Genomic DNA, 26,534 nt, shown 5'->3' with positions numbered 1-26,534 from the left:
GAACAATAAGCATTTACCATCATATGATCTGATTGGTAGGTATTAGTAAAATCATCTGTTTATCCTAGTCTATACTAAACTGATATGAGAAATTACTACTGTTAATCTTACTTGTGAATGTTTTCCTATAAACCTCCTAAGTAGCTAAATATAATGCGATTTCAAATGTAATTATAGGAGCTTTCCTTTAAACTTCACTACTATGCTATTTCTATCTAATATAATGGATTTTGGAAAATGTAAGGAAAGTGTCTATGGTTCCTATACCTATTTTTTATTATCATAGTTTTAAAAGCAGTTTTTCATTGTTTGAATGTTACTTTTCTTCATATATGTAACTGTCTTCTTTCGGTTCTTACAGTCATGTTACTTCGGATTATTTACTAACTTGTGAACTGTATAGGAAACTTTGGGCTTTCACCTTATATTAGAATTGTCATACTGACTGATGATGATGATGACATTTCAGTTGTTAGTTCAGTGAGGGTGGGAGTGCCTATTGCAGGCTGACTGTGCTTTAGCCTCATAGGATAGGGTCCTCTCACTCTGGCTATAAGCATCTCCATTTTGTGTATCGAGCTTAATGTCTCTCCTACTTTCTGCCCTCTTTCATGACAGCTAGGTTCATCTGGTGCAAATTCAGAAACAGTCCTATCTACACAAGTAGGACAATTACTAGTTCCATTTCAAAAAAGCTGAATCAACCTTGAATTTGCATCAACAAGTAAATTAAAAACCAAAATCCATTATCAAACCTTGAGTAAGCTACCAGTAAATTAGCAAAGTATTTAAAAACACAGAACTGATCATGTAAAACACTAGTACATAACTTACTGGCTGACAGCTGAGGTGTTTGGCCACACACTTTAATTGAAAGTATTAGTTGGCTGGGCTTGGTGGCATAGACCTTTCCTCTCAGCACTCTAGAGACAGACCCATGGAGAAGATTTCTGTGAGTTCAGCCTTGTCTGTATACTGAGTTCCAGGAGAATCTAGCCTAGCCTACATAGAGAGTTCTAGACCAGTCAGGGCTCTGTAGAGAGACGCTGTCTGGGAAAAGAATGGTAGTTTTAAACTGGCACATACTTTTCCATCTAAGCATTCAGAGAATGACTTACTTTTACAGTATTGTTTTTAAGTTTTATGTCTTCTCTACTTTAAAATTTTTTTATTTATTTTGTATATGTGTGCGTGCGTGTGTGCATGTGTATGCTACAGCATGTGAGTAGAGGTCAGGACAGCTGAGTTGGTTCTTTTCACCAGGGTCAACTGTGTCAGCCTTGGTAGCAGCACCTATACTTACTGAGCCGTCTCTGACCTATCTGTGGTACATTTGATAGGTATAGTTAGATGTTAGATAGCGCTGTTGTATCTTTTTCTTTCTTCAGAAGCCCAACTTGTAATCATAGACGTGTTTTCATAGTATTCTGATAATCCTGGAAGTTTCTGTGAATGATTACCTCCCAGGCAGTCCATTTCAGCCATCAAATCTCTGCAGTGACATTTTCAGTAACTACTTCTTGAGAAACTGCTAAATGAAATGAACGTTCAGTTTTGTTAGAATTTAAACAAAAGTTGTCTCTTTGAAGTGAAGGAAATTGATATTTTATTTGAATCTTGATTTTTTCACATTCCTATAATATTTGTATTTTCATTTCAATTTGAATCTTGATTTTTTAAAGTCTTGAAATTATTTAGGTCTGTATAAGAATACATCTATAGCTACCCTTTAGTAATTTATTTCAACCTAACATACTTATCAAAGCAGATTTAACCATGTGATACTTGTGTGTATGTATGTGTGTGTATATCTATATCTATATCTATATCTATATATATATATATCACTGCTATATAACTGGAATTAAGAACAGAGTCGCTTTCATATTTAGTTGTTACATGAAATTTGGTGTACGATTTTCTTAATGAGATTACATTATTATATATTTTGTTGTTCTAGACCATTAGAGAAAAATTTGAGGCCAATATTTACATTTTCATAAATGGGAACAATTTTCAATTTTACATTTTTTTTAATGTGTTAGGAGTAGTACTGGACCACGAGCATGGTAGGTAAGCCTTCTTTACTGAGCCACATCTCTAATTCCCTGTGACGCTCTTAATTGCTTTCTTCTAAGTGTTTTACCAGTACTCTTTATGGTAATATTAGTAATGCTCATAACCAAAATAAGTGAGTCTAATTCAAACAGTCTTTCTGAGTATTTATTAAAGACATTTTAGATATATGTTTTAAGCCTTCCATGTTATTACTGTACAGATTAATTAACATGAACAGAAATTTGTGGATGTATCATGAGCATTTTCTGGGTCAGCTCACTAAGCATCCACTCCTGGTGGCGATGTACACTGGTTATTGTGAGACGCTTGTATCCATTAGTAATAGCTGGGGTGGATTAGTTGCTTGTTGCTTCCTATCTTTCTACTCCTAGATTATTTTTAATGGCTGTGGTCTTCCTGTGCCTTTATCTTAGAATTCTGACCCATTACCACTTTATACTTCAAGCTCAGAATACTTCTCCTGTACCAGTCACTTTGTCCTTTACTTCAGAGCAGGCCTTACACTTCTGTTTAAGCCTTAAACTTCTAGTGTTTTATCCTCTTATCCTTATGCCCAGTATCTCCCTGTAATCAACTCACTTTACTTACTAGAAATTGGATGTATACAAGATTGGATTTAATTATGGAGAATTTGAAAGCTAGTCATAGAAGTTTACACTTTATCCTATTTCTAATAAAAATGTTGCAAACATTTTTAAGCAAGGTGTTAATGGTCGATAAACTAGATATAATTAGTCGGGTACTGATACGTAGAATTGTTTACACAGGAGTTAACAGTAAGTGTGGAAACCTTTACAGAAGAGTGATTTCTTAGGATAGGTAGAACAAGGTAGCTTGAGGGAAGAAAGATTATAAATATCAATTGTAAATCAACCTTGAAATATAGAGGATGACAAAAGAAAAGAGATACTGGAAAGGAGAGCTGGTTTGAAGAGGAAAATGACTTAGATTTAAATACTCTTAAAATTATGATAAGCTATAGATTTCAGACTTCAGGTTAAGGCACTGAACCTGATCATTAAAACCTCTTTGTTTTTTTTTTTTTTAAAATACAGTACATTGAAAAAATATACAGTGGTTCACACCTTTAATTCCAGCACTGGGACGCAGAGGCAGAGAGGTGGAGGCAGGTGGCTAAGTTTGAAGTCAGTTTCATTTATAGAGTGAGTTCTAAGATAGCCAGGGCTACACAGAGAAATCTCATCTCATCTCATCTCAAAACAAAACAAAACAAACAAAGCTTTATTTTATGCATATGGGTGTTTTGCTTGCATGTGTGTATGTGCACTATATGTATGTTTTGTGTCTGTGAAGGCTGGAAGAAAGCATCAGCTCTCCTGGAACTGGATAAAGGATGAATGTGAGCTGCCATGTACGTGTTGGAACTCTAACCTCCGGTCTCTGGAAGAACAGGCAATCCTTTTAACTACTGAACCGTGTCTCTGGCCCCTTAAAAGACTTTTTTCTTTGACAAGTTCATATATGTAAACAATGCACCTTGATTATATACAACCTGCCCATTCACTCAGTAATTCCCCAACTCTTTCTTTTACTTCCCCGAGTGACCCCCAGCGGATTCGTGCCCCCTCTTTTGTTTTTAAAATCCACTGAGTTCAATTAGTGATGCTGTTGGACCACTGTCTGACCTAATGGACTTGATGTTGTGCAGATAACATAGCTGCAGTGAGTGCAGGAGTAAGAGTTTGTCCTGTTGAGAAGACAGCATTCACAGCGTTTCTCCTCTCTTCCTGCACTTGCGTTCATCTGCCCTCTTCCTTGTTGTGCCTTGATTCTTGGGATGGGGGTTTGTTGATATAAATGTCCCATTTAGGGCTGAGCACTTATTCTCAGCACTTTGATCACTTAGGAGTTTTTGCATTAACTATTAACCACTGCAGAGAGAAGCCTCTGGCCAAGGTTGAGGGCAGCGCTAATCTATGGGTATAAACACAAATGTTTAGAAGGCAACATGCCATTTAACAAAACAACAGTAGTCTTCCTCCTAGGGCCTGTAATCTCCTGAGCCATGGGCTTCTGAGCAGGTTTATAGTATTAGTCTAACATTCCTTCCTCTGGAGAGATGTCAAATCTACATATAACCTCTGTGCTACAGTTGCACCAGTGGATACAGCTTACCTGGCAGGGTAGTTCTGTAGGGTGCAGTCAGGCACAGAAGTACCAGTTGATGTTTTGTCTCTCAGCAGCCAGCAGAGCGCATTTTGGGACCATGAAAGTTAGTCATCAGGGAGGAAGTTTTCAGGTCAGTTCAACTTGATTTTTCTATGTCCTGTAACCAAAGGTGTTGTGTCTTTGGCAGTGGGTTCTTAACATCTAGTTTTGTTGAGCAACCAAGAGTAATGACAGTAGCCTGCGCCATTTGTGGGAGCTTCTGAGAAGACTTCTTTCTTAAATTCAGAAATATTTAGAGTTCCACTCAAGTAAAGATTTTAAAACTGCATACTTATTAAGAAATTACATGTTTTATAGAATACTATAAATGGATAGTAATAGTAGTATTGGCATATGATTTGTTTTTAGTGTAATGTTATTGAATAACTTTTGACTAGTCATTGGCCTGAGTAGTAAGTCACTGATCCTTTTTTTAAAAAATGGCAAACTTATTGAGGCATATTTTACAGTAAAATTCACCAATTTCTAGCTATATTATTCTGTTGATTTGGATAAATATATAAAATTTTTTATAGTAAATGTATCACAACATTTCTATTACCTATAAAGTTTACTGATACCCTTTTGTAGATGTGTGATATTTTAAGAATACAATTTTATCTTATAATCTATTTTATCAAAGGTTTTAGTTTCAAATAAATAACTCTAGGAAAGGATTTTAAAATAAGCCAGATATTACATTGGGGATCACATTTATTGATTTTTTGATAGCTTAATATGAAACCATCATAATTAACCAAGTAGTTTAAGGAAGGGACAGTGTGTGCTTGCCTTTACATTTCTACTTTACCGTTTCTTAGCTCTTTCATCAAAAAACTTGCTAAAATCAGGTTCTTTTCATGGTTCCTGAGGTTTCATGTACTCTCCCTGTGCTCTTCACTTTCCCTTTTGAGCATTTATCTCACTGTTCTATTTGATAGTCACCTGTCTTCCTTTTCTATAAGCCGCACTTGGGAAGTTCATTTTTGTGAGTGTTATTTTCTCTCCACCACCTAGCTCAGAGACTGACACAAATACGTACTTGAAGGTCTTCTGAATATGTTTTCCCATTCATTCAGCCTCACGGACTCGAAAGTAGGCTCTGGAAGGAAGGAAGGAAGGAAGGAAGGAAGGAAGGAAGGATGAACCCATCACATTTTATTTTGTCAGTGCTTTCTCTGTTTTTTGGTACCACCTATTTCCCATCCATCCCAAGTTTATTTTCATATCCACTTCCTTTGTGGTCTTTCCTCATCTTAAACCTTGGCTCCTTGGTTTCAATCTTTTGTTTTCGCTTTCTCTTTCTATAGACCTGCAACTTCAGTTTTATGTAAATTGTTCTTTTTACAGAAAGCTCCACATTTCCCTGTCCTCTACTACAGAAAGAATTACTTGTTGAGCGTAAAAACCTTTGTAATTTATTTTAAAGGTTTGAGTTCTGAGCATGTAGTGCACTCTGATACATGATCTCTAACATGTCCCCAATCTGCTTTTCCTGCCATCTTTTTCTATTTGGATATTTAACGTTCTCCACAATATGGCTGCATAGTCTTCTTGGACAAGGTCTTTGACCTGCCTGTCCCCTGCCCCTTAAATTTTACTAGTGTGGTCTACTTTTCTTTTTCATTTCTTCCTGTGCATTAATCTAAATCAAGAGTGCTCCCTTTTAACTTAGATTAGAATGTTTTAACTACCTATGCTGATCATTTGTTATATTGCTACTGTTATTCCTCTTTTTACATACATGTATTGACATCTCCTGTAGAAGATTAAGTGCAAATTGAGTTCAGGAACTTTGGTCAGCACACACTAGAATTTCTCATTGTCTTCCACCACTGTCTATCTCCCACTCAGTCAGGATTTCACTGTGTATCCTAGATTGCTTGGAACTCTTTTTTTTTTGAGATTAAGGTTTATTCTCCTTTATTTGAAGATTTCATAATGCACATGGATTTTCATCAAGCCCACATCCTATTCCGTCCTACAATTCCTCTCCTGTCTATTCACCACTTTTTCTTTCCAATTTTATACTTTTTTCTTTAAATAATATGAATGCTTCTGTTTGATTGATTGATTGATTGATTGGATAACATAAACTTTTATAGGCAACTGTGTAAAGCACATTTTCTCTATTTAAAACTTTTAAGACACTTTGTTGTACTGCCCATCAAAATACAGTTATAAATAGAAAGGAAATCAGTATAACAAGAGAAGCAACATAACATTTAACAGAAATCTCCAAAAACTTAATTATGACATGATGCTGTGGGATCTACAAATAAACAACAAGGACTAAATTGTGTTTCACTTTTTCATTTTCTTAAAAAAATCCTGTAACAATGAGGATGAAAAAAAATTACAGTGAACTTTTATTTCCAAAATAAAAAACAAATTTTAATTCTGGCAGGGCCATATAATACAAGGCATTTGTTGGGTATGCCATCTTTAAACTGCATTCCACAGTCTATAATTCTTTTCTGACATACAATCGTGTAACAAACACTCTCTTTTTTTCCTTTTTCTCTTTGTTCAGAATTGAGAGTTCATCTTGGTAGATTTTTTTCTTTGATGAGATATCCTTCCTTTTTTTTTTTTTGATAACTTTTTGTTGGAAGTTGATTTTATTTGATATTAGAATGGCTACTCCAGCTTGTTTCTTGGGACATTTGCTTGGAAAATTTTTTCCTGCTCTTTACTCTGAGGTAGTATCTGTCTTTGTCACTGAGGTGTGTTTTCTGTATGCAGCAAAATGCTGGGTCCTGTTTATATATCTAGCCTGTTAGTCTATGTCTTTTTATTGGGGAATTGAGTCCATTGATGTTAAGAGATATTAAGGAAGAGTGATTGTTGTTTCCTGTTATTTTTGTTGTTAGAGGTGGAATTAAGTTTGTGTGGCTATTTTCTTTTGGGTTTGTTGAGAGAAGATTAATTTCTTGCTTTTTATAGGGTGTAGTTTCCCTCCTTGTGTTCAAGTTTTCTATCTATTATCCTTTGTAGGGCTGGATTTGTGGAAAGATTCTGTGTAAATTTGGTTTTGTCATGGAATATCTTGGTTTCTCCATCTATGTTAATTGAGAGTTTGCTGGATATAGTAGCCTGGGCTGGCATTGTGTTCTCTTAGGGTCTGTATGACATCTATCCAGGATCTTCTGGCTTTCATAGTCTCTGGTGAGAAGTCTGGTGTAATTCTGATAGGTCTGCCTTTATATGTTACTTGACCTTTTTCCCTTACTGCTTTTAGTATTCTTTCTTTATTTTGTGCATTTGGTGTTTTGACTATTATATGACGGGAGGAATTTCTTTTTTGGTCTAATTTATTTGGAGTTTTGTAGTCTTCTTGTATGTTCATGGGTATTTCTTTCTTTAGGTTAGGGAAGTTTTCTTCTATAATTTTGTTAAGATATTTACTGACCCTTTAAGTTGGGAATCTTCACTCTCTTCTATACCTGTTATCTTTAGGATTGGTTTTCTCATTGTGTCCTGGATTTCCTGGATGTTTTGGGTTAGGAGCTTTTTGCATTTTGCATTTTCTTTGACTAGTTTGTCAATGTTTTCTATGGTGTCTTTTGCCTTGAGGTTCTCTCTTCAATCTCTTGTATTCTGTTGGTGATGCTTGCATCTATGACTGCTGATCTCTTTCCTAGGTTTTCTATCTCCAGGGTTGTTTCCCTTTTTGCTTTCTTTATTGTTTCCATTTCCATTTTTTAGATCCTGGATGGTTTTGTTCAATTTCTTCACCTGTTTGGTTGTATTTTCCTGTAACTCTTTAAGGGATTTTTTTTGTGTTTCTTCTTTAAGGGCTTCTACTTGTTTACCTGTGTTGTCCTGTATTTCTTTAAGGGAGTTATTTATGTCCTTCTTAAAGTCCTCTATTATCATCATGAGATGTGATTTTAGATCAGAATCTTGCTTTTCCAGTGCGTTGGGGTATCCAGAACTTGCTGTGGTGGGAACACTGGGTTCTGATGATGTTAAGTAGTCTTGGTTTCTGTTGCTTAGGTTCTTGTGCTTGCCTCTTGCCATCTGGTTATCTCTAATGTTAGTTGGTCTTGCTGTTCCTCTTGTGGGCCTGTGAGCCTGTGATCTTAGTGAGAGCACTCCTGGGAGACCAGCTCTCTCTGGGCAGGGTTTGGGTCCGGAGGGCTGTGGGACAGCCTTAGCTCTTGCTTGGAATCCTTGATGTTCCTGCTTATGCCTCCCAAGTACTAGGATTACTGGCATGAACCACCATCTACACCTAGTTTCCTACTGTCTTAGTGTAGTGCTTATGCTTGATATTCAGAGAAACCTGGTTACTCTCACACAGAGAATAAATGTATCATTTAGAAGCCAATGAAACTTTGGAGAGTAATGGCAAGTACATTAAATGTTATTATCTATGAACAGAACTGTTAAAGAAAACTCCCAGGATTTTAAGGTGAACTATACTATAGGAACAATCTATTACTGTATATTTGTCAAAGCTGTGTCATTATTAGTTGGTGGAAATTAATGTTGGCATATATAGCTATTATATAGCTGTTAAAATATTTTGTAAAAACATTTGGCTTAATGAATGTTGTAGTTTGGTTAATTTAATTTTTTTTTTTGCAATACATTCTGTAACTCTCATAATTGAGTGTAGAGCAGGGGAGATAATTCAGTTGGTAAGGAAAATATGAGGGCCTAAATTTGGTCCTCCAGAACCCATGTTAAAAAGAAAAAAATCTAGGTGTGGTAGTGTGCTCTTATAACCTCAGTGCTGGGGAAGTAGAGACAGGTTGGGTCCCTGGAGTTTGCTGGCCAGTCAGCTTAGCTTACTTGATGAATTTCTAGGCCACTGAGAGGCCCTATCTCAGTGTGTGTGTGTGTGTGTGTGTGTGTGTGTGTGTGTGTGTGTACATATATTCATATAAACATATATATGTACACACCTAAGAATGACACCTAAAATTGTTCTCTGACTTCTACATGCATACATACATGAGCACACAGGTATAACCATCACGCATATACTTAGTCACACACATACATGCATACATACATACATACATACATACAAATACGTATGTATGCACAAAATAGTGTAAGACTTAAGCCTGCTTTTAGGATACTTAAATAATATGCATGATATAAGTAATTTTTATCTTTACTTTTTATCACAGTGATTTTATTAATGCCTAGTTATATGATTCTAAATCTGGATTAAGTTATCTAATCTCCATTCACTTTGTAAATAATTTAATTAAAAATTTGTGTACGTATGTTGCTGAAAAGGTAGTTCAGCAGTTAGGGGCCCTGGCTGCTTTTCCAGAAGACCTGGGAATTTAAATCCCAGCACTCACATGGAGCTTATACTCACCTGTAACTCTTGTTCCAGGGAACCCAACACCCTCTTCTGGGCTCCATGGGTATCAGGCATGCATATGGTTCACATGTATGCATGTAGGCAAAATACCCATCATAAAATAATAATTCATAAACTTGTATATGATTTATGTGTGAGTGCATGCTTATGGAGGCCTCATCCTTAGAGCTGGAGTTGTAGGTGTAAGTGCCTGACAAGGGTTTTGGGAGCTGGACTTGTGTACTCTGCAACAGCAATGCACACTCTTAACTGATAAGCCGTCTCTCCTGCCCTGCACATTGCTAGTCCTACCCTTGTAGATGGGATGAACTTGGTTTGGAAGGTTGGAAAAATAAAATCACTTCTTTTATTTAAAATCACTATTTTATAAACTTGAACTGTTCAGGGTGCTGAATAATTTTTTCATTTCAGCTTAATGTTTATTGAGTTTTTAATTCTGATAATATGCTTGGTAAGTGCAAGTGGACCATATTGTTGTAGATATATTTAATCTCAATCTGAGGCTTATTATAAATATAAATGTCACGTGTGTCTTTATCCGGGAACTGAATGATCAAAGGCAGGGTAGAAGCCACTAATTTCTTGATATTAAATATTTTCTACAACACTGTATGGATAGGATTTCTGATGTTATTGCAAGAGAGAGAGAGGGAGAGAGAAGGGGGGAATGTGTGTGTGTGTGTGTGTGTGTGTGTGTGTGTGTGTGTGTGTTATACTATTTTGCATTTGAGTAGGATCTGGGCCAAGAAAGAGAGGGATTTTAGACAAACCCAAGATTAGGAATATCCTCAGAGCAAGATTAGAAACTGTCATTGTAGAATGGTGGAGAAACTCTTAGTTTAGTAATAGAGTGGTTGCACTGGTTTCCTGTTGCTGCTGTAATAATATCACAGACTTGGTGACAAGAATGATCCAATTTATTATCTTACAGTTTCGGAGGTAAAAAAATCTAAATGTATAGCCCGGCATTACATTCCTATAATGCCGGAATTTGGGAGATGGATATAGGACCACTGCAATTAAGTCAGTCTCAACTACCTCGTAAGTTTGAGGCCAACTTGGGCTATAAGGCTGCCTCAGTGAAAGAAATAAAATAGTTTAAATGTGTGTAGCCAGGCTGTATTCTTTCTGCGGGTTCTAGGGAAGACTCTGGTTTCTTGTTTCTACCCCTTCCTCTAAGCTTCTGGGGCCCCCTGCATTTCTTGGCTGTGGCTCTTCAACTTCTAGCCCAGTGGTTTTCAACTCATGGGTCATGACCCCTCTGAGGGTTGGATGACCCTGTCACAGATGTCACCTAAGACTGTTGGAAAACATATTTACATTATGATTCATAACAGTAGCAAAATTACAGTTATGAATTAGCAATGAAAGCAACTTTAGGGTCACAGCATTAGGAAGGTTGAGAACCACTGCTCTAGTTTCTTCTTCCTTCATCACATCTTTTCTCTGACCATCCTCCCTTTTATTAGGACTCTCATGACTGTATTGGCCTGTAGAGGATCCCCCTCCAGATCTTTAATTTAGTCATATCTACCAAGCCCCTTTTCTGTATCAGATAATATGCACAGGTTCTTGAGATTAGGACATGGGCATCTTTAGGCTGTTTTCTAGCCTGCTGCAACAATCATGAGATTCTCGATAATTGGCTTCAAATATTTGAAGGGAGGGCTGACATATGGAAGATGGAAGGACTATACTTTTTTCTGTGTGGTCTCAAGGATAGAATTAGAACCAGTGGGTGGAAATTATAAAGAGACAGATTTGTACTCACTTTAAGAGAGAACTTTGTAACAGAGCTGTGAGGATGGAGTGGGCAGTCTCAGAACACAGCATGTCCCAGACTCTTCAGTGTTGAACAGGAGTGAAAGACCTCTTACTGGTTGTTGTGATGAGGTTTAATGAACTTTAGAGTAAGTGGACAGGACTAAGTGAACCTTACACCTTTGTGGGTGCTGAGTTCAGGTGTTCCTCTCTGCATATCCCAGCTCTGGTAGCATTTGGATACAAAACATGGTTTCTCCAGAAAGGAATCTAACTTTGACTCTGCTGGTTGCCTGGTTGTTGCCTGTTACAGATTTCATCAAACAAAAGACTCAGAGAGAGAGAGAGAGAGAGAGAGAGAGAGAGAGAGAGAGAGAGAGAGAGAGAGAGAGAGACAGACAGAGAGAGAGACAGAGAGAGAGACAGAGAGAGAGACAGAGAGAGAGAGACAGAGAGAGAGACAGAGAGAGAGAGAGTGAGAGAGAGACAGAGAGAGACAGACAGAGAGACAGAGAGAGAGACAGAGAGACAGAGACAGAGAGAGACAGAGAGAGACAGAGACAGAGAGAGACAGAGAGAGAGACAGAGAGAGAGACAGAGAGAGACAGAGACAGAGAGAGACAGAGACAGAGAGAGAGTGTGTGTGTGAGAGAGAGAGACAGACAGACAGAGACAGACAGAGACAGAGAGAGACAGAGACAGAGAGAGAGATCTAAAAGAGATCAATAGATTTAGGGATTTACTGCTGAGACAGAAAGTCTTTTATTTGATAAAGTTCTTGTAGGTTCATTTTTTTTTCATTTTGTTTTGTTCTGTTTGAGAATGCTATCTCACGTTTTTCTTCCTTCCAAGTACTGGGATTATACATTTCTGGATATTTTCCTTCCCGCCTCTCTCCTCCTCTCTTCCTTCCTTTCTTCCTCTCTCCCCTCCTTATGTGGCTAGTAGCCCACGGTGGCCTGAAATTTATGTTCTCCTGCCTCTGTCTCCTGAGTAATAGTGTTACAGGTTTAGGCTACCATTCTTATTTACTTTAACATAATTAAAAAAATCTCTCACTGAGGTGAGAAAACAAAGACTTTTAAAAAACAAAATAGATGCAGTTCTTAAAAAGTTAAGAAAGGAGTTTAACTTTTAAAAAACTATTCTTTGAGAATTTCTACATGCACACAGTATATTTTGACCACATTTACTTCCCACAGCCTTTCTCCAACTCCTCAGGATCACTTCCCAGATCCCCTTTCTGAATCACTCAATCCCCTCACCCTCTCAATAGTCCAGTCAGTGCTACTCATACATGCATGGGTGTGGGACCAGCCACTGGAGCATGCCTATCCTACCAGGAACCACACCCTCAAGAAAATTAACTCTCCACTTGCAGCCACTGTTGTCAAGGCCTCCTCATGGCAAGGAGGTTGAAAATTTAATTCTACAGCTTTTTTTTTTTTTAAGAGAGAAGATAATTTCAGAATATGATATATAGTGTTGTTAAAACTGTAAATGATGTTATTCATCTATGTTAAATATTGTTATATTCATAGCCAACCAATTCCAGCCCATCTCAGAGGGTTCAGTTGAGAAATCTCATCCATTAAAGATGCTTATTATTAAATTGTACTTGATAATACAAACGTTGTTTATTATCAAGTAGTACCAGAAGATCAATACTGAATCTTAGAAATCCAAGTCAAAAGTCTGCTTACTTTTGGAGGGGTTTTTATGCTCTTGGGAGTTAGTGAAGCCACCATTGCTCCTAAAAAGCTTATATGTTTTAGTCTGTCACAATGTATGTTTCTTTCTCACATTTTAAATGGTCCGTGGGTCTATAGATTAAAACTATAGGACTCATTGTTTGCTTAGAGAAGTATTTTTGTTGAAACAGAACTAAACTGAACATTCTTCCTAGCCAGCTTGGCATAGTATAGCATCATGGCATTTACCACTCAACCCAAAACAAAACAAAGAAAAAAACCATAACCCCCCCCCAAACAATTATATGTCATATTTTCTACTAATATATGACATTGGTAGCAGTCCACAAACACTTCCATTGTTTCTCTAGCTTCTTCCTTATATTTCATCCTGAATCCTCTCCCACATTAAATCAGCATGACTGTGATAATACCTGCCTGACCTTGAAATAAATAGTATTAGAAAGGGCACTAAGAAGTTGTTTTATTTAACTCCAAGCTTTAAAGAGGCAAGTAGTCTAATTTGGTATAATAGGTTCTTCGAAATGTAGAATCTAAATTAACATTTAAACCTTTGAAGCTTCATACAGAAGTTTAGCGAATGTGCCTTTTCTGAAATGAGGGTTCATAAACTTTTATCTCTTTCATGAATTATCATTTAATGAATATTATGTGTAAAGTTTCTCATAAGCATTGCCTAATGTTCTCAATTTACAGCTCTTTGGTTGCGTATGTACCCATGTGTATGTGTATGTGTTTGTATTTTGATGTGTGTGTATCAGAGGTCAACCCCAAGTGGTGTTCCTCTGGAGCCGTCCACCTAGTTTTTAGTCAGCCAGTCTGTCCTTCTTTCCTTCCCTCCCTCCCTCCCTCCCTCCCTCCCTCTCTCCCTCCCTCCCTCCCTCCCTCTGTCCTTCCTTCCTTCCTTCCTTCCTTCCTTCCTTCCTTCCTTCCTTCCTTCGGTGAGATTCCTAAATCTCATCAGTTAGTCTAGGCTGGTGTGTTGCCCATCCCCAGGGATCATTCTGTCCAGGCAGGCTGCTTATTTTATCTTGTACAGACACCTAGTTTGCTTTCATTATAGTCAGAACACACTGTGATTTCAGTTAAAAATCTGTAAGGTTTGTAGTATGGATCATAATGATATCTTACGTTTAAGTTCTTATTGATGTTTGAAAAATATGTATTTAGCTCTTGGGTAGAGTGTCACATGTATATTGGTTAGATATTTAGCTCTTGGGTAGAGTGTCACATGTATATTGGTTAGAGTCCACTTATTGGTTTTGTTGCTTAAATATTCTGTTTCTTCAGTGATTTCTTCTTTTAGCAATTCTGTCCACTGCTGAAAAGATGAATCCTCCATAATCCATGTATTTTGAGGCTCTCTATGTCTTATTTTTTTCATTCTTAGAATTACTATGTCTTCATATTAGATTAGTAATTTTATCATTGTGTAATATTTTTCTTTGTCTAAAAATTTGCTTTGCTCTGCTTTATCCAATAGTGATATTGTCATTCACAATATGTTAGAACCACTTCATATCCTGTGATGGAAAGGGAGGAAATCAGGCTTTAGGACCACAGATGGCTTCCAAATTGCTTACTTTTGTTAAATTTCTATTAAAGGTACTACTATGCTCTACCCCATGTCCCACACCCTCTATAGGACTCACAGGTATGTGGAAGAAATTGTTTCCTGGCTGCTTCTTCACTGGGTTCCCAGTTATAACCCCTTGCTTTTGATGTTGGCTTCACTTGTGTTGTTAGAGGAATTCTTGCTCAGTCTAGAGCGGAATGAGCTTGCCTGTAATGCCTTCTCTGCTAGGATACTTTGGGACTGGCCTTCCTTCTGACACAGAAGAATGCTCTGCTACTGTCTTCCTCTAGTCTTGAGATCATAGACCAGTTTGCTTTCTACTTACCCACATTTTGGAGTTCTCTTTTGTGCTATTTCTAGGATTTATACATGTACGTGGAAGGGAGAAACTAGTCTGGTTAAGTTTATAGAAAAGGTGGAAATCGTCCCTCCTGTACCATCCTTGCAATGTTACCTTTCAGAGAAATATTACCTTTTGTAGAAACCAGGTGAAATGTGTGTAGCTTTTCTTGACTCAACACCAGGGTTGTCTAATGGAAATAAAATGCAAGTCACAGCTTGGAGTCCTGTGTAGCCAGCCACACTTACACACCTCAAACACAACCCATGCATTTTATTTTAAAAATATAGTTTACCTCATCTAACATTTAAAAAATCCCATTTTGACATTTAATATAAACTTTTTGTTTTCCTTTTTCTGACAAACTTACTACAGCTGAGGCTGGCCTAGAACTTTTAATCCACCTTCCTTCTCTGTGTAACATATAAAATTATTAGGTAATTTACATTCTTTCTTTTTTGTACTCGTCTTTTAAGTTGGGGATGTATTTCGTATTTGCAGCATAGCTCCATTATGACTGAAAAATTTCACCAAGTTTGTATTTAGATTTTAAAAATTTCACAGTTGAAAAGTAGATTCATATACTTAAGTTGGCTTAAACTCTTTTTGAAACTAAGACAATGATTAGTTCTTGAACTTAGGATTTAAAAAAATATTTTATTTTATGTGGGTGTTTTGCCTACATGTGTTGTGTACCATGTGTGTGATTGTCCATGGAAGGCAGAAGTGGGTGTCAGGTCTCTAAGAACTTAGTTACATATGATTGTGAACTGCCATGGGGGTATTGGGAATTGAATGCTGGTTCTCTGGAAGGGTAGCCAGTGCTCTTATTGCTAAATTAGCTCTCCAGTTCCTTAACTAGAATTTAGTTTAAAAAAAAAATTTAAGACGTGTGTGTGTGTGTGTGTGTGTGTGTGTGTCTGTGTGTGTGCGCGCGCGCGCACACACGCATATGAGTGACTGTACCTATAGATTCCAGAGAAGTTGATTCCTCCTGGAACTGGTGGTACTAGATTTTTCTGGAAAGTGCAGTTGTTTTTCTGGCAATATGGCTGATTGAACTGTTTGATTATAAAATATTTCAAATATGTTTGATTTTTTTAAAAAGCATATGACAAGAAAAACTCATTTAAAATGAACAAAAGAGTATACAAACAAACAGGGGCTGGGAGGATAGCTCAGTTGGTAATGTAAGTGCCATAAAAGCACGAGTGCCTGAGTTCATTTCCCAGAACCCTCATAGCACTTGCTTGTAATTACAGCATTGGAGAGCCAGAGACAGTCGGTCTTTTGGTTCCCTGGCCAGCCATCCTAGGCTACTTGGTGAGTTCCAGACCAGTGAAAGCCCCTTTCCTTCCTTGAGGAATGACACCTAAGGTCATTCTGGCACACACGTGCACACATGGGGTGAAAGGTATGAGGTGGCCTTGAAATTACCTGGAGACTGTGAGAGCACAGAAGTGCTTGAAACCACAATTCAAAGTTCCTACAGATTGTATACGTTAGGGACCAGATTAGAAATTATATTAGGGAAACGGCTAGCATGTATTAAAGCTCTCAAAAGTACATACCCCATATAAGGAGTCAAAGGAAGCTTCCTCTCTATGTAAGTAAAACCTCTCTTATGTGAGTAAAAACTCAGAACTTAGTGCTAGGTATATGTTTATTTGGTGTTTGAATGATCAGTGTTTGCATTATATGTAAAAGTCTAAACCAAGAATTAGATCTTAAGTTTGGATCTTAAATGCTTTCTGATACTGTACTAGTCAGCATTCTCTAAAGGCAGAAGATTTATGAAATGAATAAGTTAGAGTGGTTTACAGGCTGTGGGCAGGTAGTCCATCAGTGAGACTAGAGGTCTCAGTAGTCCAGTCTGGTACTGGAGCCCCAGAGGATCCTAAAAAGTGTCTGGTTTTGTCTGTGCTGGAATCCTAAAGTAGTAAGTTCTAACCCAATGAAAGAATACCTCTGCAGCAGGATAGATACACTTGCTAGCAAGAGTGAGGGCAAACAGGCAAAAAGCAAAAGCTTCCTTATTCCGTGTACTTTTATATGGGTTGCCACCAGAAGGAATGGCCCATATTTAGGGTGCACCTTCCCACCTCAACTGATCAATCAAGAAAATCCCTCACAGTCCAGCTGATTGAGTTTTAGTTGATTCTAGATTTAGTCAAGGTGACAACCAAGATTAGCTGTTTCAGGTACCTAGCAAACCAAATTGAGTTGGTCCCTGTAAGAAAAGGTCTTCACATGGCAGGGAATAGTTATCGTTTTATAGAATAGGAACATAGAAAATGTCTTTCAGACAGACTACATTGAATGTGAATTGATAGGAACTTTGTAACAAGGAATTAAATCTAAAAAATTTTCAGAAATAACAAAATTGGCAACATGTGGCCAATTGGTCAGTGACTTTGAAAATGAACTAAATACAAATTGTGGAAATGCAAAACAAAACATAAAAAATTTTAAACTCAGTGCCAATGTTAAATAGCAGGTAACCTCAACTGAAAGGAAAACTTACTAGAATGTGATTCTGAGTTAGAGAGAAAGCGGCCCAGGGGCGGAGGCCTGGGCAGTTGTGGTAAGGATAAAACATGGGAGATACATTTCAGAAGATGATGTAGAGAATATTTGAAGTGATAAATGGCTTAAAATTTTAAAGAAAAGATTAGAATTTTCACATCTTGGAAGCCCAACAAATAAATATGAGGAAATCTCCTCCTGTGAACATGGGTTATTTTTATGAAATGTGGCACAGCAGGCAGAGATCTTAAAATAGAAACCTGAAGATCGTAGAACGAAGTGGTCAAGAGTGGCCAGCCTAGAATTGGATCTCTAGTAAAAGGCTTTGTACAGGATGGTAAATAAAGATATTTTACAGTAAAAAATATCTTTACCACCACAAGGCCATTCTCCTTCTAAATACTTTAGATTTCTTTCTTTTCTTTTTTCTTTTTTTTTTTTTTTTTTTTTTTGGTTCTTTTTTTTTTCGGAGCTGGGGACCGAACCCAGGGCCTTGCGCTTCCTAGGCAAGCGCTCTACCACTGAGCCAAATCCCCAACCCTAGATTTATTTCTGATCTTAAACTAAGAAGGAGTATAGTGGTTAAATATGTGAGTAAATCTAAATGTATATTGGTAATGTAAAACAAAAACTATTTCTGATTTGTAAGAAATTAAAAAATACACTGTTGTGCTAACTTCTGTGTGCATGGGTGTTTTGTATGCATGTGCACCAGATACATGCCTCGTGCTCAGGGAGTAGGAGAGTGTGTCAGATTCCCTGGTTACTCAGCTGCAGACAGTCATAAGACACTGCAGGAACCAAAACCAAGTCCTCCTTGGGCAGATCGGCCAGGGTTGTTAGCACTGTGTTTTCTGTCTAGCCCCTGGTGTCTGTGTTCTTAAGTATTTTATACTGCCTCATTGTTTGAATGGCTAGGGCAATACTCTCAATTTTCCAATATCAGGAAATGTGTTTATGACTCTAGGATGGGAAAGTAGTAGTGTTTTTTTTTGTTTTATTTTGATTCAAATTTGATCAAATATTTGATTAAAAAATCAAGGAAAGATTTTTATATTCATCAGAAAATGGGAAATCGGGGTTGGGGATTTAGCTCAGTGGTAGAGCGCTTGCCTAGCAAGTGCAAGGCCCTGGGTTCAGTCCTCAGCTCCGGAAAAAAAAGGAAAAAAAAAAAAAAAGAAAATGGGAAATCAATAAATTTGGCTAACTTACAATTAAGAAATTTATTTTAACAGGAGATGTTTTTAAAAAGGCAAGTCAGAGTTAGGGGAATTTTTAAAAATACAGTTATAATCAGAAAATAAAAAGAATTAAGCAGTAAGATAAGTTTCTATTTCACATAATTGGTATTGTTAGGCTTTTAAAATTCCTCTGTCCTGAATGGGATGTGTGCACGTGTGTTTGAAGGAGGACAGTTGAGCAGGCGGACAAATTAGAACAAAATATAATTGAACCTAATGACCAATATTTGGTATACTTTATAACTTAAAAAGATTTTTAAAAATTATTTAAAATTATATCTATGTGTGTGGGTAAGTGTGCAAGTAAGTGTGGTTGCCTGTGGAGACCAGAGGCATTGGATCTCTTGAGGCTGGAGTTACAAGTGGTTATGAGCACTCTTAACCTATGAGCCACCTCTTCAACCCTATTATGATTGTTTTAGATGTTGAAAACCATCATTTTCACTTGGATTGTTCTTCAGTGGGAAACCTGCAGGAGCTAAGCAGTTGGTACTCTCGGAAGCTTGTAAATAGTTCTACCTCCAAGTACTCTATGTCTGTAAATTTGGCCAGCTCTGCTCAGGCTGGTCTTTTCTTTCTAGGAGATTAAAAACTGTTCATCTTCACTTAGAGCTATACTCCTGAATCATTAAATAGAACACTGTGAATCTGCTGCTACAGTTCATAGCATTTGAAAGGATTAGCATTCAGTTTATTCTCTCTAAACCCACATCTATTAGGAAATAACCTTAAACTTCAGGATTTACTTTGCAGAAATGATTTTCTTCTAATGTATGCCATTTGAAACAAATTCACAATCCTGTTACGTAAGAGGCTGTGCAACATTAATACTATGCATTGATATTTAGTAACCAGGTATGTGTCAAAAAATTTTAAAAATAACCCTAATTTTAAAAATAAAATACATGCATATATAAGAAAACTTGAAAAATACAAACATTTAGATGATAAATTATTTAGTAAAGTACAAATTAACACTTGTATATTTTGCTATTCTTTATCTTTGTGTACATGGTTGAAAGTAAGTCTCAATTCTAAAGTGAATTTTAACTTAAGCTAAAAATTGTATAGACAGTTGATCACATCAAAATTGAGTCAAAATTTGTAGTTTAATACTAATTCTTGTGCCATTTTTATTTTGTCTAGTTTTCCAGGGCATGATATATATATATATATATATATATATATATTTTTTTTTTTTTTTTTTTTTTTTTTTTTTTGGTTCTTTTTTTCGGAGCTGGGGACCGAACCCAGGGCCTTGCGCTTCCTAGGCAAGCGCTCTACCACTGAGCTAAATCCCCAACCCCAGATATATTTTAAAAAGTTGTGACCACACTAAGTTTTTTTAAGTTATAAAATAGGAGCATGTGCCTGTCAGCAGTTTATTGCCTATCAGTTCTTAGGGCATTTTCTTGTGGTTCTGGGTAAACATCCTTTGGCAGCTGGCACAAGGTTAAGCTTCATCAGTACTTCAGGGTGGAAGGAGCTTTTCTTCCTTATTCTGACATCCCCCCCCCACCTCCCCATCCCCCCACGGTGTGGAACACAGTTGCAAAGGGGTAAAGAGGCTGTGAAGATCACTACTAGTGAGGTGAGTTTTATCAGCCTACTTCAGGGGCCTTTGTAAGTTCCTCTGGCACCTTCCTCCAGTAGTAATGAACAAAAATGCCCCAGGCATTGTCAAATGTGCCCCAAGACAACAGATAACCCTGGTTGGTTGAGAACTGCTCCCCTCTCTCCCCTCCTCCTCCCTTCTCCCCTCTCTTCCCACTTGTGTTTTGTCTGTCTTAGGGTTTTTGTTGCTGTGATAAAACACCATGACTAAAAGCAGCTTGGGAGCAGAGTTTATTTCACTTCAGCTTGCACACCACAGCCCATCATCAAGGAAGTCAGGGAAGGAGCCTGGAAGCAAGAACTAAAGAAACAGATGCAGGGAAGCACTGCATACTGGCTTGTTCCCCATGGTTTTCTCAGTGTGCTTTCTTTACGTCCAAGATCACCTGCCAGAGGATGTCACTGCCCACACGTGGCCGGGCCACATCAGTCACTAAAAAAATGCACCCCGAGATTGCCAACCGGCCAGTCTTAACAAGAGACATCTTCTCAATCGTGATTCCCTTACTATAGCTTGTGTCAAGTTTACAAAAACAAAAAATGAAAACAAAACAACCAAAGCCTAAAACCCACCTGGAGAGTTTTGCAGCTAATACTTTCATTCTCGTCTTCATTTATTCTTTGTGTTCCTTTTTGCTTCACTTTGTGTCCTCATGTCCCTCCCGCCAAATGCCATAAACTTCTATCCAGATGGTCACTAGCCGTCTTCACTCAATCTTTGTAGGTTCATAAAGGATAAAGAAACTTCTCTGTGTCTTCTCCCATTATAGCTGTCTTCATTTTGTTTGATGGCAGTTCTGGTTTTCTAGGTCGTAGATTTTACTGTAGTCTATGACCTGTGCTTTCAAGACTCATGAACATTTTATAGGAAATCCTGCTGGCTTTACCTATGCAGTTTACTTGGATCTGACTATTCAACCCTGTTGTCCCAGCACTGTCATTGGGACAGTTTATTGTAGGAGCTCTTGTGTCTTTAATTTGTTCATACCATCTTAAATAACTCTTTAAAAATATTAAAATCAAATCATGTCATTCTTTTCTCGAGAGCTCTATAGTGACTCCTACACCTCACATCGAATAAAGCCAATGTATTTAACATATAATAATGCTCAAATAATTGTTGAGTTGATGATCCCTATATCAAGCCTATTCACATCCATCCTCTCTCCTCATGCTTCACCTTGCTGAACTTTGTTATTAATTGCCTCTCTTTTTAAATAATCTTTTGTCCTTCGGAGTCATTTCTGGTTGATCTGTTTCCTTTGTGGGTCACTTTCTCAGTGTTAAAATCCTTGACTCTTTTTCCTACTCATCACGTATTAGTTACAGCACTGGATAAACTTGTCATCTCAGTTTCAGTCTCTGTAACTGCGTTTTTGCTTATTTTTGTAAATCTTTTATTTTCGATGCAATAATTTTGATCTATACATTACATACACACATATTTTATGAAGTTTCTACACAGTCCACGTTTTTCCAGTCTGTATACTAAGTGGTCATCATGGAATTCATGCCCTGTTTTGCTTGGTAGCCTATTCTTGATCATCATCCCCCGGTCTCTGTCTCTGCCTAAAGACAGCATGTCTGTTGAAATTATAAATCTCTTCCCTCAAGGGAAATTAGATTTTAGTATTTGGAACAGTACTAAATATGTAGTGAACACTTAATAAGCATGTGTTAATAGTATTAGCCTCTTTGGCTTTTTTCCATTGAATTTCACCAAAAATGATTATTCTTCACTGACTTTTTAATGATGAAATGAATTCTTGGCCCACAGCATAATAAGCATAATAACCTTTTGTCATTATGAGCACAATGATACAGCTTCCCCTTCCTCTCCATCTGACTCTTATAATGTTAATGTGCACATTTAGAAGTCTCTGTTTTATAATTTCATTTGGAAATTTATTAAAAGTCTTAATTTGTAAGTTTTATAAGTGAAGCTGGGTGATTTAGAGGAGTAAGTTATTAACGTTAACAAATGTTAGTAATAATCACCTGTATTTCTTCATGAGTTCTTGACTCAGCAGTTTATTTGATGAATGTTTTTGAGTGCTTATTGTTCTGTTTACTGCATGTGAAAGGGGCTAGTATTATAAAAGGGAATTAAACATAGCCAGTGTGCAGATGTATATTTCAAATTTCTAAGATTTCAAAAATTTAGAAGATGGATTATTGATTGATACATGTCAAGTAGAGAAAGAGTGAATAAAGAATAATTTCACTTTTTTGACCTTTTCTAGCCTTTATATGATCATTCTGTAAAATGTAGCAAGTAAAAATTAGGTATTTCTGATTGAAAACATGAAAATTTAAATTTTTCATGAATAAAAGATTTTTGAGACACTAATAGCATGTAGTTATTCTAAATCTTAAGACTGATCTGTAGCTGTGAGTTCGTGAGAATTGAATTGGCTGTTTGAAAATAATAGCTATTGAAAAACATGTGTAAACATAATCTGAACATTATGTCAAGTGAACTATATGAAACCTAATGATAGATTCTTATAGAATAAATTATTTTGATTAAAGCTTTAGGAATGTTAGAGCATAATAACAGGAAAGAGCTGAGTGATAATAATTGTCTTATTAACTTCTGTATTCCAGTGTGCTATGTAAGAAATATATTCTTATATAAGTGGGGTCATATAATTGTCTTCATAATTCATTGTCTTCATATAAGTGCAGAAAGCCAAATTAAAATATGAATACACCAGTAAAGTAAAACAAGATTTCTTTAATGGCAAAATGATCTATAAGACTGATGAAGCAGCTCACATAATTATAAGCCTAAGTAATTTTTATTCAGTTTTTATTTAAATAGGACTAATAAATTAACCTGTAGATTAGTAAGGAGTTTGAAAATATTCAAAAATCAAAAAAGTAGGCCATTTGAGGGCTCTGATTTCTTTCTTTTTTTTTTTTTCTTTCTTTTTTTTCGGAGCTGGGGACCAAACAAAGTGGCAGGCCCTCTACCACTGAGCCAAATCCCCAACCCCTCTGATTTCTTTATTTACTTAAAATTTAAATGTATCAGATAACAGTTAAGCTATATTTATAGTTAATGGAAAATGCTAAAAGCCGGTTTTCCCCCTATTTTATGCTTTTTTAATAAACAGAAAATTTGGGGGATGAGTATAGGTGAAACACTTTGGAAGATGGAATTATAGTTGCACAACTTATAATGAGGTTATTTTTAAAATTCTAAAAGTCTTTAAGCATTCTTGAAAGTCTTTTTAAAGTAGTTTAAAGAAAGTAATTAAAAAGGTTCATTTCTGTTTACACTATAGGAATACCTATACTCAAAATGATTCTTTGGAAAGACAGTAATTATGTATGCTTTGTTTGTTTATGTCGAGTAGACTAATTGGATTCTGTGTTTTATGCCATCCTTACTCTTAACACACGTGTCTGTATCCGTATTTAGTCTAGTTGTGAAGACCTGAATGTGCACGGTGCCTGCTTCTTTCCTCCTTAAAACAGTGCAGTTTTATTTGCATACTCATCTGTGCAGTTAGTTATGTTTGAATATGATATTAATAAAAAGGTGTCATATTAGAATAAAGTCAGTGTTTTGGCAGACATTTTAAGGATGTTTTAAAATGAATAATTAGAGGTGACAATCTTAGAAGTAGCTGTTGTTTGTAAAAGTAATTCAGGGGGCTTTTCTATTACTGCTTTTTATCTCCCAAATAATTGACACCTGGCATATTCATTACACATTCTGGCATTAAGCTGGACAGGTCCTGAGCTATTCTAACTGGACTATGGTGGCCTGGCCTTCTTCCCAGCCATGTGTCCTGTTAGTTGCCATCTTGGTTTTACGCTGGCCTCTTTCTTTATCTGTGCTCTCACAGCTGGGGACTCCTCAGCTCACCTGAGACTCTCTTTTTCTCCCAAGGCATGAAGCCCCACCATATCTTTCCTGCCTGGCTAATAGGCTGATCAGCTTATTTACCAATCAGAAGAAGATGGAGACCAATGGTTCACAAAATACTGAGTCAGGAAATGCCCCTGTATTTTTTCATCTCCACTCTCTTGCCTAGCCTGATTTTTTACATACTACTGTTGAAATTTTAGCATTACTTTGCAGCTTTTTCCTTTCACTTGTGAAGCTAAACTTACCTATTAATATTTAATAATAATAAAATCGGAAGTGAGGTAAGTATATGTTACTTTTAAGCTGATTACTATTCCAGTCATCCTTAAATAATTAAATATCTTACTTTTCTACATCCTTGTTTTCCATTTTTTATTTCCTGCTTGTCTCATTAGCTTGTGATTAATGTATGGTTTTTAGTCTTTTCCTTTCTAGATAATCAAGTGGGACAAAAGGTAGGACGTAAGAAAAGGACTACTGCATCTTTTCATTCACTTTCTGTTTGACTGTGTTTGTCACTGGGAGAACATACTAAAAATTTAAACCATGTAATTATTTTAATCCACAAGAATATAGAATTACTCATTTTTCCTACTGGTATGTTAGACACCATTGTTAATGGTTCAGAAACGGAAAGAGACTGTTCACAGTTCTTACCCAGTGTAGCCTTCAGCATTTACCAGCAGCAATTTAATTTTTAAAAGGAGTTAGTATACAAAGTAGTGGGTTCTGTTACGGCAATCTAATACTTAAATGTTATTATACTGGATTTTAATGTAGCTTTTCCTTGAACTCTCTGTCCCTCCGCTCTCCCGGTTCCTTTCTTCCCAGGCTAGTGGCCCATTCTTCCGCTTTCAGGGCACGGTATTTCGTTGATCTCTCTTTCCCTTTCCCTTAAGATCTTTTCCTCTCCTTTTATGATTTCCTTCCTAGTTTCACACCTCTATCTGTGTCTCTCTGTCTCTTTGTCTCTCTGTCTCCCTGTCTATGTATCTCATGTTTGTCTCTGTCTCTCAAAATTTCAAATCTAGTTTCTTGATCTGAGAAAATATGATAGTCTTTTGAGTCTGGCCTATTCTGCTTAGCATAATGGTTGTCATTCTTCTTAAAATGAGAGCTTTTATTATCTGTTACTCGTCTAACTTTCTGGCCCCTTCACTTGTACTTCCCATCGCTAGTGGCAGCTCTATATAATTGTGGTTTCTTAACCATACCCAATTTTCTCTTATGTGCCATTGTAGTGCCCTCTACTTGAACTGTTATTCTGATGTTCCTGGTTCCCTTTCTTGTCACCTACAGCTATTTCAAGCCTGTTTGGTGGTTATTGACTGGAGTAATTTCATGACGCCTCCTCATTTTCTGTGCTTCCACAGTGTCCCATTGTTGCCTTTAAGATGATACTGGATTGTTTGTCACTGTATATGACTGTAAACTCTGTGGGAACACCAGTGGAGTCCTTCATCCCTCCCTGCTTTGACAGAACATTCAGTGTTCAACTGGAAGGAGGAAAGGAAACTGAACTTGAGTGTCTTTCATGTGCCAGAATAGTTAAGCTTAGGTGTCTAGACACAATAGATTCCATTAAGCTGTCCCAATAACTTTCTAAAACATATGATTATATCATATATTCTTGTGTATTAGCTGCATCTTTTAGTTAGAAATCTGAAGTTAAGTAGTTTGTCTAGTAGTTCAGAGTTAGAACTGGGGCATAAGTAAAGACATTTTGACTCCATAATTTCTGGTTATTTCATTTTTATCACATTGGTTTCCTAACTGTATAGATGTATTAATGCAGAATGTATTAAGGTAGAATGGTATAAAGACCATACATATAGTCATCATGCAAATGTGGGTTTAAATTTGAGCTTTCCATGTAGCAATTTTCAGGATCTTAATCCCCATAAATCAAGCCTTGTCCTTAATTATGATTGAGAGCATTATTGCTGTTAGAATTAAATGAAGGAATGTATGAGGACAGTTTTATGCTGTGTTGGATATGTAACACATATGGATGAATTGTATCAGATAAGGATATTTATAAACAGCTTATTGACTAGCACTAACTTAAGCAAAATACCAGATGGTAATAATAAGAAAATTTGAGGTAGACTTGAGTGGACAACCTCTTTCACATTATTATTGGATAACTGTGAAGTTGCAAGTGTTACCCCACAGCTGGAGTAAAGGAGAGAAGGAAGAGTAGCTATCAGCCCTGTCTGTATCTCTTACTAGAAGGAAAAAGCTTTTTAGATTCACCTTGTATCTCAGCTCTGAAGTTGGTTGTGTGGA

General features: G+C 36.8%; 1 protein-coding gene across 2 annotated transcripts in view; it reads left to right on the top strand.

Annotated features, from left to right (window-relative positions):
• The window catches only part of Magi3 (membrane associated guanylate kinase, WW and PDZ domain containing 3), a 197,971-nt gene that overhangs the window by 13,211 nt on the left and 158,226 nt on the right, over positions 1-26,534 (top strand).

The sequence above is a fragment of the Rattus norvegicus genome, chromosome 2 (genome assembly GCF_021556685.1).
Source record: "Rattus norvegicus strain SHRSP/BbbUtx chromosome 2, alternate assembly SHRSP_T2T, whole genome shotgun sequence".
Classification (NCBI taxonomy): domain Eukaryota; kingdom Metazoa; phylum Chordata; class Mammalia; order Rodentia; family Muridae; genus Rattus; species Rattus norvegicus.
The sequence above is the reverse complement of the archived record's forward strand: the minus strand, read 5'-3'. Positions and strand labels throughout refer to the sequence as shown.